This window comes from Phyllobates terribilis, unplaced genomic scaffold (genome assembly GCF_046119375.1).
Source record: "Phyllobates terribilis strain yellow unplaced genomic scaffold, ASM4611937v1 Scaffold_1__5_contigs__length_1240528914, whole genome shotgun sequence".
Lineage (NCBI taxonomy): Eukaryota > Metazoa > Chordata > Amphibia > Anura > Dendrobatidae > Phyllobates > Phyllobates terribilis.
In genome coordinates, this window is record NW_027362761.1 from 800,412,720 (window position 1) to 800,426,697 (window position 13,978).

The window sequence follows — 13,978 nt, forward strand, 5'->3', positions numbered from 1 at the left end:
CTCCTGTATAGCCTGAAGCAATTATAGCCCATCAATCACAGCTGTTCATCAACTAGGTTACTGCCTAAAAGGCTGGATTCATTATCATCCTTCCTTATCACAAATCCAGGTAAATATATACGCCCTTTATTTTCATAGGCAATATTTTCATATCTTAGAACCTCTCTCTTTATCCTAAAGGGATCACCCCCAGGCTGATTTATCCATCACATTGACAAAACGAGCCATCCACTCTCTACATTAACCACAGGTAATTATTAAAACTCTAGATCCTCTCTCATAGGAAAACTAACCTTTACTTGTTCCCTATCTGTGTCTCCTAGGGGAATCTCTTCCATGCAAAATCTTTCACTTCATTAACAAGAAGCACCATGCACCTTAATCAGGACCACGAGGATCCTTCCCAGTATTCCGAGACTTTACACCCGGTTTTTAACATTACCTGTACTTTTTAACCTTTTAACTTTGCCCTAATAAATTCAGTATTTTGTTTATCCATACCTGTCTTACTCCCACCATCTGTTACCAGCGCAAGTCTATATATAACACGTTATATATACCCATATATTTGTAGTTCCACCAATTATTTTATCAATTAGTTATGTTAATTAATTTGTTAATGATATAGTATACTATATAGATAATTTGATCAGAACGTATTTTGTACTAAAATATAACTAATACTATAGAGTGTACATAGATATATATATAAAAAGTAATGGCCTGTCAGTTTTATACCGCAGAGGAGGCGTATGCCCTTTTATGTTCTGACAGTGAAGAAAGTGTAATATCAGATGGCGATGATGATTTTGAGGGCTTTAGTTGCAGGGACAGTGATGGCTCAGAAATGAGCAGTGATTCTGGTCCATCCTCAAACACAAGGACCAGTACAGCAATAGGGGCAAATAGCGCTACTGGAGAAACGTCTCCAAATCAGGGAACACTGCCCAGTACAAGCGCTGTCCCTGCTACTAGTGAATTGGCGCACGCCAGTGTACAAGGGGCATTGTCACTTGACGTAGGATTTCCCAGATGGGAGGCTTCGGATTCAGGTAACCCATTCATCCCTGATTTTAATGCCATTCCTGGTATAAATGTGGAGGTGGAAGATTTTGGACCTGTTAACTTTTTTAATTTATGACAGATAGCTTGCTAGAGCATATTGTCCTGCAAACAAATTTATATGCTTCTCAATTTATAAATGAGAATAACCTACAAAGGAAAAGGTCTGCTAAACACAACTAGAGATAAAAATAAATCTTTATTAACAAAATACCCAATAAAACATGCAAATAGTCTAAATATGCCAAAGGGTTACAGACAAGGAATGAAAAAGAGCGCTGGGCAGCAGTGCGTCCGGGATGAAATTGTGATAGTGTAAACTAGAACAAACAGCTCTGATGGCCACTGCCACTTGAATCCCACAATTATACAGTTGAAACCAGAAGTTTACATACACTATATAAAAAGACACATATGCATGTTTTTCTCAATATCTATAGCTATAGCTTACTAGACTATCCATCAGCAACATCCCCATAGAAAATGAATGGAACAGTGGTCAGCCGTCTGACCTGCCTCGTCATCATGTAACGGAGGTAAAAATTCCCTGATCTATCAATCATTATGGGTCCCAACATTGGAACACCCATAAGTTATTACCTATCCGGTGGATAGGGGATGACTTGTTTTAACCAGAGAATCCCCTTAAATAATTTGTAGCATTTACACTGACTTTGACAAAATAAAAATGGGCACGATGACCATTTCTTCAATGTCATTTTTTTTTAATAGTTGATGGCTTCACATCTTTTTTTTTATATCAGAAGGGCATAGAAAGGTTCTGCATATATCTGGTAATTAATAATTGAATTTTTAATTAATAAATAGATTAACCTGTGAATATGCGTTTTCTGCTCTGAATACTAAATTTCAAATTCATTTAATAGAAACATGCCTGGAAGTCATTAATTAATTTTTCACAAATTGTCTGAATACAATAAAGAGAAAGCAAAGAATCTATAATTATTATATGTCATAGTAGTGACTTAGATGTCCCCTATGCTGCCACCATCAGAAACGATTAGACAAGTTTCAGCTTAGGCTCCTCACATACATGAGTATCTCCCAACATATGAACAATAGGGCAGATTTATCAAAATCATCATAGTAAAATTGTCTTTATTACCCCTTAGCAACCAATCACAATACAGCGTTCATTGTTAAAGTTGCTGTGGAAAAAAGAAAGCTGTGCAGTGATTGGTTGCTAAGGGCAATAAAGACAGCTTTATTGTTAGACAATTTTGATAAATATGCCCCAAGGTTTCTATAGATTTTAAGGAGTTCCTCACTACTTGTCTATTGGTAGCCTATCCTCAGAGGAGGTCATCAATATAAAACTGGTGGGGGTCCGACAACCGGCACCGCCAATGGTCAGCTGTACCAGCTCCGGCATCTGTCAGATGTAAACAGTGTGCGGAGCGGAACACCACAGCTCCACACTCTGTTCAGTGTCCGCTGCCGAGTACTGCAGTTCAGCTCCTATTCTCTTCAATAGTTGATCTGCAGGGCCCGGCAGCGGCCACCAGACAGTGTACAGAGCTGTTATCAATATAAAAGTAGTTCACAACCTTTTTAACCCCTTAATGCTCCATGATGTACCATTATGTCATGGAGCATGTCAGGGACTTTGGAGTGGGCTCATAAAGAGGGCTCACTTCACACAAGGCAGATGCTACATTATATAGCTGCCATCAACCACTAACAGCAGTGATCGGCGTGCCCAATGATTGCTGCTGTCAACCTCTTAAATGCTGCTGTCAATCACTGACGTATTTGATCATATGAAGCCGGTGGGTTGCTATGACAGCAGGGGGCCAATAAAACGCCCCCCGGGCCTGTCATGTGATCTCTCTTGTAACATCCTGTGGCAGGGCGTCATAATAGACTGACATTTTCACTGTCATTTTCACCTAAGAAGACTAAACTAATAAAGTAAAAAATAGAAAAAAATGTTTATAGAACATAAAGAAATTTAAAAAAAAAATAGAAGAATTTAAATGACTCCCCTTTTTCTCAGTTAACAATAAAGAAATGTAAAAAGAAAATACATATTTGGTATCACTGCATCTAGAAAAGTTCAATCTATCAAGATATAAAATTAATAAAGCCGATCTGTAAATGCAGTAACAATAACAATAAAAAAGATTTAAAAATCCTGATTCCTGTTTTTCGGTCACCACAGTAAAGGTAAAAAATTCAGTAAGAAGCAATCAAAACATAGTATGTACCCCTAAATGATATAAATAATAACACCAGCTCACTATGGAAAAAATAGACATTCCATTGGTGGTAATATAAAAAAAATTACAGGTCTCGGAATATTGTAACGCAAACCAATTTTTTTTTACAAAAAGAAACATTTTTTTAAGCCAATAAAATAGTAACAAACTAGACATGTTTGGTATCTCCGTAATCGTACTGATCTGGAGAATCAGGTTTTCAGATCAGTTTTACGGTACAAGGAACGCCATAAAAATAGGACCTTAAAAAATGGCGGAATTATGTTTTTTTCCCACCATTTCACAGCACTTGGAATTTTTTTTTTTGACATTTTCTATATGGTAATGTGAATGGTGTCTTTCAAAACTACATCTTGTCCTGCATAAAAAACAAGCCCTCATATGTATATGTGTATGCAAAATAAAAGGGAGAGGAAAATAATGAATAATAAAAAATAAAGATTGGCTGAGGATGGAAGGGGTTAAGGGACAAAGATATGCTAGAGGGGTGGCTTTTTGGGGTATTTTGGCTAGGTTAGGTCAGGGTCCCATATCCCAACTGTATTGAAGAGTGCCAAACAAAACAAAAACACATATATGGCCGCAAACTTATGTCAAAGAGAGATACCAAACAAGTAGGGTATATCATGTATTTTATGTTCTGAAGCAAGCAAACTGTATTTTATGATCTAGATTTTGTGTCTTCACTACATTTATAACCTGTTATTTCCTGAATCTTCATATTTTTGTGTAAAATAAAAATTATTTAAACCGTCTTCCGATCACTAAAAGCAGAATTACATCTGTACATGTATGGTCCGTTGTAATTGAAATTCTAATTTGTAATTCTAAGAAAAATAATTATTTATAATTCTACTAAAAATATACCCTTTCTGAAATTTCAACACTACTGACCTTTATGTAGCTTTAAACCTTGAAGTTATTTCAGAAGTCTGGAAATTCTGTTTCTAGATTATTAAACAAAACATTCCAAGTTCATGTTGGAGATTACTGAAAGAACCAGGTTTTCGGCAGATTGCCAGTTTTAGATCACTTTTATTGCAAAGCTCTATAAAAGGCAAAATCCTCACTATTATGAAAAGGGCATACAGTTAAAAGTCCACCAACCTCATAACATTCAACTTTAAAGATAAAATGTAGTATTTTATGTGATTTTAATTTGAATTTGTGATGATCCTCTATTTATGCGTACAGCTGGGCATACAAATGAACATTATCTTAAGCAGCCCAAATTTTTCCAGTTCATAACTATTATTATTAGTGATGAGCTAACGTGCCCGCCACTGCTCGGTACTCGCCCGAGCATCACTGTGCTCGACAAGCTCGGCCCTCGGCAAGTATTTCCGGGTTGCTCAGGCGGGAACTCGGGTCCCCTCCCTGCATGTTTGGCGCTCTTTAGAGAGCAAATGAACATGCAGGGATTGCCTGCCACGCACTGTAATGCCGTAGCCATGTTGGTTGTGGCATTACAGTGATTAGCTGGCCGCACAGCATCATCAGGTCTATATAAGACCGGGCTCCGCCATACTCGTCACAGTCTACCCCGGAATCAGGCAGAGTAGGGAGAGCTGCTGCTGCGTCATGGAGAGATTTGCTTGTTTATAGTTAGTATAGGTATTCCACAAAATATATCTATAGCCATCTGAACTAACAGTCCTTCTGAGGACTAATCCAGCTGCATATATTCAGTGGTGATAGCAGGAGTTAGGCAGGCAGGGTATGTGGCAGACTGCAGTGCATATAGTGCAAGAGGGTCCATTGAACGTCCTGTTAGTATAGGTATTCTACAACATATATATATACAGTGGGGAAAAAAAGTATTTAGCCAGCTACCAATTGTGCAAGCTCTCCCACTTAAAAAGATGAGAGAGGCCTGTAATTGACATCATAGGTAGACTTCAACTATGGAAGACAAAATGAGAAAACAAATCCTGAAAATCACATTGTCTGATTTGGAAAGAATTTTTTTTTTAAATTTTGGTGGAAAATAAGTATTTGGTCAATTACAAACAAGCAAGATTTCTGGCTCTCACAGACTGCTAACTTCTTCTTTAAGAGGCTCCTCTGTCCTCCACTCATTACCTGTAGTACTGGCACCTGTTTGAACTTGTTATCAGTATTAAAGACACCTGTCCGCAACCTCAAACAGTCACACTTCAAACTCCACTATGGTGAAGACCACAGAGCTGTCGAAGGACACCAGAAACAAAATTGTAGCCCTGCACCAGGCTGGGAAGACTGAATCTGCAATAGGCAAGCAGCTTGGTGTGAAGAAATCAACTGTGGGAGCAATAATTAGAAAATGGAAGACATACAAGACCACTGATAATCTCCCTCAATCTGGGGCGCCACACAAGATCTCACCCCGTGGGGTCAAAATGATCTCAAGAATGGTGAGCAAAAATCCCAGAACCAGAGCTGGGACCAACGTTACACAGGCTACCATCACTAACACACTATGCTGCCAGGGACTCAGATCCTGCAGTGCCAGACGTGTGCCCATGCTTAAGCCAATTACATGTACGGGACCGTCTGAAGTTTGCTAGAGAGCATTTGGATTATCAAGAAGAGTATTAGGAGAATGTCATATGGTCAGATGAAACCAAAGTAGAACTGTTTGCTAGAAACACAATTTGTCGTGTTTGGAGGAGAAAGAATGCTGAGTTGCATCCAAAGAACACCATACCTACTGTGAAGCATGAGGGTGGCAACATCATGCCTTGGGGCTGTTTCTCTGCCAAGGGACCAGGACGACTGATCCGTCTACATGAAAGAGTGAATGGGGCCATGTATCGTGAGATTTTGAGTGCAAACCTCCTTCCATCAGCAAGGGCATTGAAGATGAAACGTGGCTGGGTCTTAGAGCATGACAATGATCCCAAGCACACCGCCAGGGCAACGAAGGAGTGGCTTTGTAAAAAGCATTTCAAGGTCCTGAAGTGGCCTAGCCAGTCTCCAGATCTAAACCCTATAGAAAAGCTTTGGAGGGAGTTGAAAGTCCGTGTTGCCCAGTGACAGCCCCAAAACATCACTGCTATAGAGGAGATCTGCATGGAGGAATGGGCCAACATACCAGCAACAGTGTGTGCCAACCTTGTGAAGACTTACAGAAAATGTTTGACCTCTGTCATTGCCAACAAAGGATATATAACAAAGTATTGAGATGAACTTTTGTAGGTGACCAAATACTTATTTTCCACCAAAATTTGAAAAAAAAATTCTTTCCAAATCAGACTATGTGATTTTCAGGATTTGTTTTCTCATTTTGTTTCTCATAGTTGAGGTCTACCTATGATGTCAATTACAGGCCTCTCTCATCTTTTTAAGTGGGAGAACTTGCACAATTGGTGGCTGACTAAATATTTTTTTCCCCACTGTATATATATATCCATCTGAACTAACAGTCCTTCTGAGGACTAATCCAGCTGCATATAATCAGTGCTAGGCAGGAAGGCAGGCAGTGTATGCAGCAGACTGTAGTGTATGATACAGCACAAGAGGGTCCATTGAACGTCCTGCCTGCTGCTGCTGTAATAATTACAGATATTTCTAGACATAGCCCCAGATATCAGGGGCCAGGGCAAATTTTCTTTTTATCTTAATCCTGGTCAGTTGCTTAAAAAGCAATCCAGAGTACACCATTTTTCTGCTCCATTTGCTTGTTCTCACTGCATAATAAAGCCAGATCTGTTTCATATTTCAGCAATAAAAATCCAGAAATTTGAATTGAACGTGGAAAATATTGGCTTCCATTTCCATTCTGTTGCAGTGTGTCGTTGAAGCTATTCACATTAGGTCTCAGTATAAAATAATATTTGTAAATTACAGACCTGCTATTTAAAACTGTGGATCTCTTTCAGACATATCACCTATGAGACTGTTCCAAAATCAGACATTTCTTCCATTTTCATTGTGTTGCAGTGTGTCGGTCAAGCTACTCACACTAGGTCTCTGCGTAGAATAATATTAGTAAATAACAGGCCTGCTATTTAAAATCATGGTTCTCTGTCAGACGTATCACGTATAACGGCATTCCAAAATCAGCCATTTCTCGTGAACATGGAAAATATTGTCCTCCATTTAAAATGGGCAAGGTGCGTGGCAAGGGATGGGGAAGTGGGCATGATGGTGATGGTGCATGCAGAGGCCGAGGACGTGGCTGTGGGCAAGGTGAAATTGTGCCCCAACAAACACCCACATTTTGTCGCTCGACCTTCCTGTCCCAATTTCTAGGGGACCGCAGAACACCACTATTGAACACAGAGCAGTGTCAAAAGGTTGTTGGTTGGATAGCAGATAATGCTTCCATTCACTTTGCCACCACCACCTCCACCCTGTCTTCCACACGGTCAAGTCTTCGTAGCCGTGAGTCTGGACCTCATATTCCTCACCCTGATCCTCCTTCCTCCCACCATGCCGAGTGCCCGGAGACAACTGATCCGACACTAGGACACTCAGAAGAGCTGTTCAGTTTTCCATTTGTAGATTTGAGCCTCTCGCCCGGCCAGCTTCAAGCGAGTCAAGAAGAGAACTCGTGTAGCGATGCCCAAATATTGGAGCAGCCACAGTCACACGAAGGCGACGGTGGTAAAGTGCAATTACTATCGCAAGAGGTGGATGATGATGAGACACAATTGCCAGAAAGTCAGGAAGAGGACCAGGGTGCGGAAGTGGAAGACGAGGTGGTGGATGATATAGTAACTGATCCAATCTGGCAGGGGGACATACAGAGCGAGGACAGCAGCACACAGGGGAAGGGAGGCGTAGCACCGCAACAGGCAGGAAAAAACAGTGTGGTGGCTTCAGACAAGGCGGGAAAGCGTTCCTCGTAACGCCAACACAACGAAAGTTGCCAGTACAACTGTTAGGTATTCTTGAGTCTGGTTATTTTTTAAAGACTCTGCAGATAACCCCAAAAAGGCCATTTGCACCACCTGTCAGGGCAGCATCAGCAGGGGTAGCAAAACTAGCAGCCTAGCCACCACCGGCATGATCAGGCACATGTCAGCAAAGCGCCCGACTAAGTGGGCTGAACCCCAGGGTCCAGCAACAGTGTCTGCGGGTGACACCACTGCTTCTTCTGCTGTTGTGCGTGCACGCCAATCCCCTGTCCATTGTGCATGCGAAGATGGCTCTCACCTGTCGTTGCACACTCTCAAGTAGCACCATCAGCAAGCACATCCACGTCCTTGTCTCAGCGCAGCGTTCAGCTGTCCCTACCCCAGTCCTTGGAATGCAAGCGCAAATACGCAGCCAATGCCCCAGAGGCAACAGTACTAAATTCACACATTTCACAAATGCTTGCACTCGAAATGTTGCCTTTGAGATAGACTTTTTTCGCAACCTGATGGTGGCGACCGTCCCTCGGTACTCGGTCCCCAGCCGCCACTATTTCTCCTGATGTGCCATCCCCGCATTACATGAGCACGTGTCCCACAATATTAGATGTGCCCTCAACAACGTAGTTACTGGGAAAGTCCACCTGACCACGGACACGTGGACAAGTGCTTGTGGGCAGGGATGGTACATCTCGCTGATGGCACACTGGGTTAATATAGTGGAAGCCGGGACCCAGTCAGACCTTGGGACGGAACACGTCCTTCCGATGCCGAGTATTGCGGGCCTTGGGTCAGTCAGAGTTGCCCTCACATTCTACAGCTCTTGCACCTCCTTCTCCTCTTCTTCAACATCCATCTCCGAAGTGACCACATCAGTCACAAGCTGGAAGCACTGCAGCACTGCCTCGGTCAAGCAGCAACAGGCTGTGCTGAAGCTAATATGCTTAGGTGACAAACCACACAACGCTGAAGAGTTGTGGACAGCTCTGAAAGAGCAGGCAGATCTGTGGCTGACACCGCTCACCCTACAGCCAGGCATGGTCGTGTGTGACAATGACCGGAACTTGGTGGCGGCTCTCAGGCGAGGCGAGCTCACACACATACCATGCCTGGCCCATGTGCTTAACCTCGTGGTTCAGCGATTTCTCAAAACCTACCCGGATCTGCTGGATCTGCTTGTCAAAGTACGCTGCCTGTGTGCCCATTTTAGAAAGTTTACAACTGGAAAGCTACAGCTTCCGCCACCCTTGCCGTGCTTCAGGAGCGTTTGCAGCTTTCATCTCACCGACTGATCTGCGATGTCCCCACACATTGGAACTCTACATTGCAGATGTTGGGAAAGATTTGTGAGCAGAAGAGGGCAGTTGTTGACTACCAGCATCAACAAGGCCGTCGGTATTCAGGTCAGACTCCACACATAAAACCTCAGGAGTGGACATGGATGTCAGACATCTGTACCATCCTCCAAAACTTTGAAGACTCCATCAAGATGATGAGCGGCGATGACGCCATAATTAGCGTCACCATCCCGCTTCTCTGTCTTCTGAAACGCTCTCTGCTCACTATTAAAGTGGATGCATTGCAGGCGGAGTACGATGAGATGGAGCAAGGAACCATACAGGGTGAATACACAAAGCCCAGCCTCATCTCATCCCAATGTGGATTGGATGACAATAAGGAAGAGGAGGAGGAAGAACAGGAGCTAGTTTCCTGCCCTATAGACGGTACTACCTGCACAACTGTCATACCATCTGTTCAGTGCGGATGGCCTGAGGACAGGGAGGAGGAGGATGAGGAGGAGAACATGGTCAGTCGGAAGTCTTGCCTCTTTGCAGTCTGGCACACATGGCTGAGTTTATGTTATGCTGCCTTTCCCGTTACCCTCACGTTGTCCAAATTTTGGGTGACAGTCATTACTGGATGGTGACACTTCTAGACCCACGCTACAAGGAGAACTTTCTGTCTCTTATTTCCACGCAGGACAGGCCTAATAAAATGGGGCAGTACGAGAAGGCCCTTGTTGCGGAATTATTTAAAAAATTCTCATCTGAAAACACTGGCGGCATAGGTCGCAGTTTGTTGGACAACCAAGGAGTACAGGCAAGAGAGACACAAATGCAATCCAGCAGAGGCAGGGGAACACTGTCGAAGTTCTGGGACAGTTTTCTCAAACCCTCCCATTGCACAGGCCCTGAGGCCAAGGAGGGAAAAATTTTGGAAGATGGTGAGGGAGTACCTTGCCGACCGTACCAACGTCCTCCGTGATTCCTCTGTGCCTTATAATTATTGGGTATCCAAGTTGGACACGTGGCATGAACTGTCTCCCTATGCCTTGGAGGTCCTGGCCTGCCCTGCCGCTAGCGCTTTGTCAGAGGGGGTTTTTAGTGCCGCCGGTGGAATTATAACCGATGGGCGCATCCACCTGTCAACTGAAAATGCTGACAGGCTGACTCTCATAAAAATGAACAAGGGCTGGATTGGGCCAGACTTATCAACACTATCAAATGCTAGCAGTGTAATATAAACTCAAATACAGTGTTTTTTTTTGGGAGGTCTAACTCTATTCCCATGCACCTCTATCTTCACACCTAGACGTGGGTATACGCTTCTTGATTTTGTCTATTTGCTCTTGTCCTCCTCCTTCTCCTCATCCTCATCCTCCACCACCATATCACCACCATATGTACCATATAAACATATCTACGTCTCTTGCAAGGGGCATTGGAGTTCTTCCAAATTAGCGGCAGCCTTTGCTTCATTGCATAGACAAACAGTATGGGAGACGCACTTCCTAACAATGGGAGCATTTTTTGCAGGAGGCCCTACGACCTCTACGTCTCTTGCAAGGGGCAATGGAGTTCCTCCAAATTTTTGGCAGCCATTGCATTCACTGCATAGGCAAACAGTATGAGAGACCCACTTCCTAATAATGGGAACATTGTTTTTAGGAGGTTCTCTAACCTTTACGTCTGTTGCAAGGGGCATTGGAGTGCCTCCAAATTTTTGACAGCCATTGCACACTGTATAGGCAAACAGTATGGGAGACCCTCTCCTTTTTAATGGGAATATGTCATTACTGAGACCCACCTCTATGTGTCTTTAAATTGTTATTGGGGTTTTCCCTAAATTTTGGCAGCCGTTTGACTCACTGCATACCCTATAACTGTATAGCAGACCCGCTCCTTTCTAATGGGAACATGTCGTTACTGTGGCCCAGCTCTATGTGTCTATAAATTGTTAGTGCCGTTTTTCCTAAATTTTGGCAGCCGTTGGACTCACTGCATACCCTATAACTATATAGCAGACCCGCTCTTTTCTAATGGGAACATGTTGTTACTGTGGCCCAGCTCTATGTGTCTTTAAATTCTTAGTGGGGTTTTTCCTAAATTTTGCAGCCGTTGGACTCAGAGCATACCCTATAACTGTATAGCAGACCCTCTCCTTTCTAATGGAAACATGTCGTTACTGTGGCCCAGCTCTGTGTGTATTTACATTTTTAGTGGTGTTTTTCCCAAATTTGGGCAGCCCTTGCCGTCACAGCACATCACAGCATGGGCATTACCACTATCGGAGACCCGCTCCTTTATAATGGGAACATTTTTTTTTACCGAGACCTTCTCTATGTCTCTTCAAAGGGGTATTGGGTTGCATCCAAATTTTTGGCAGCCCTTGCAGTCATTGCATACGCAATAACAGTATAGGAGACCCACTTGTTAATAATGGAAACCAGAAAGCATAGCCGGCTGATGGCTCTCTAACAATAGCGAGGGCCGACTTCTGTCTCTTTAAGAATAGTAAGGGCCTCCTGATGGCCCTATACAAATAGGCTTTGTGACTTTCAGAGTCCCTCCAGAATAAATGAAACAGGACAGATAAGGTTGTAAAATGTTAAAATGACATTTCTGGGTGAATGCATTTGTCTTAAAAAATAACATAAAAAAATATAAAAATAAAAAAATAAAAACACAGTAGGATCTTTCTTTAGTATAAAAACCAGACTCGCCAATGTAACCTCAATGTAATCACATTGTTCAGCTTTGATTCTGCGGGCTCACCTTTCTCCCCCCACTCAAGAGCTCCATAGCAGCTGCAAAGTTAGCACTATCATGAACTCTCCTGATGGAGAAGCCAGGGCCCACCCGAGGATTCTCTGTTGGGACTGTCCAACCCTGCCAAGAAGCAGCCCTGGCTATGAAAAGTGTGTGGGAAGGTTTCCGGACACTCTATGGCTGCTTTTTTACTGAGGTGGAAAACCATGCAAACACGGGGAGAACATACAAAATCCTTGCAGATGTTGTCCTTGCTGGGATTTGAACCCAGGATCCCAGCACTGCAAGGCTTCAGTGCTAACCACTGATCCAATGTGCTGCCGTTCACCCTCTGATATCTAACATGCTGGACTGGAGAAACTTGCACCTACTGCCACTCTATCTCCTTTGTGAGAAACAAATGTATTTGGGCCGCCACTCAGTCTACCAAATAAAAATCCTGAGAAGGAAATTGGTGGCTTCGCTACTGGTACTGGGGGCAGTGCTAGTACCATGGCGTTGTACCATAGTTCACTGGAAATATTCCAGGCTGGTAAGAGGCAAGCAGATTCACACAGAAATGAACCAGCAGTAATGTTTTGGGATTCGTGCTTGTGGAAGGCGGTGACGACACCGGGAGAAATAGTGGCGGCTGGAGACCGAGAATGGACACCCGGCCGCCGCTGCCATGAGGTTGTGAAAAGCTTCCACCTCCACGAGCCTAAAAGGCAACATTTCAAGTGCAAGCAAGCAAGCAGTCCAGAAATGTGGCAGTTTAGTATTGCGGCCTGTGGGTGGCTGCATACTTGCGCTTGCAAGTATGCAAGCGCAAGAAAACTAAGCAGATGGTGGCCTCTATCATCATCACAGCCTCACCTCGGCACTATGAACTCTCCTGAAGGAGAAGCCAGGGCCCACCGGAGGAGTCTCCAGTTCTCTGGTGGGGCTGTCCAACCCTGCTGAGAAGCAGCCCTGGCTAAGAAAAGTGTGGGGGAAGGTTCCCGGACACTCTATGGCTGCTTTTTTTACTGTGGATTGGATGTGCTTATGCATGTTATTTCTCAAACCGCATTGCAGATCAGGCCATTGCCCAAATCTGTAGTCATGAAATTAAAGGTGCAAAGAAAGATGTTTATGTGTCGAAGCACCACCGACAAGTGTGAGCTGATGTTGGACGGGCTGCCATTGCTTATGCGACGGGTTGCCATTGCTTATGCAACAAGCTGCATTAGAGGACTTCCTGGGAGAAATGACACCCGGAGTAGATACGGTTTCCCTCTATGCCAGTCCTTTCACCGAGCTAAAAATATGACTGTTGTGAAATACAACTCTCACTGAGAAGCAGTGACAGACTGAAAAACATTGGGCCCACTAGAGGATTTGATTCTGAAGGCCCACCTTTCTCCCCTGCTCAAGAGCCCCATAGCAGCTGCAAAGTTTGCGCTATCATTAACTCTCCTGATGGAAAAGCCAGGGCCCACCCGAGGATTTTCTGATGGGCCCGTCCAACTCTGCCGAGAAGGAGCCCTGGCTGACAAAAGTGTGTGGGAAGGTTCCCGTACATTCTATGGCTGTTGTTTTACTGTGGACTGGCTCCGTACCGTCCCTGGCCACATTCACCTGTCCCCATGTTTGTGGTTAGGCGGTCCTTCCCAGTAAGAGCACTAAGGAGGGCACGGGTAATGTTCTGGGACCCGCGCTTGTGGAAGGCAGAGATGATACCGGGAGAAAAAGTGGCGGCTGGGGACCGAGTATGGACACCCGGCCACCACCCTCATGAGGTTGTGGAGAGCTTCTGCCTCCACGAGCC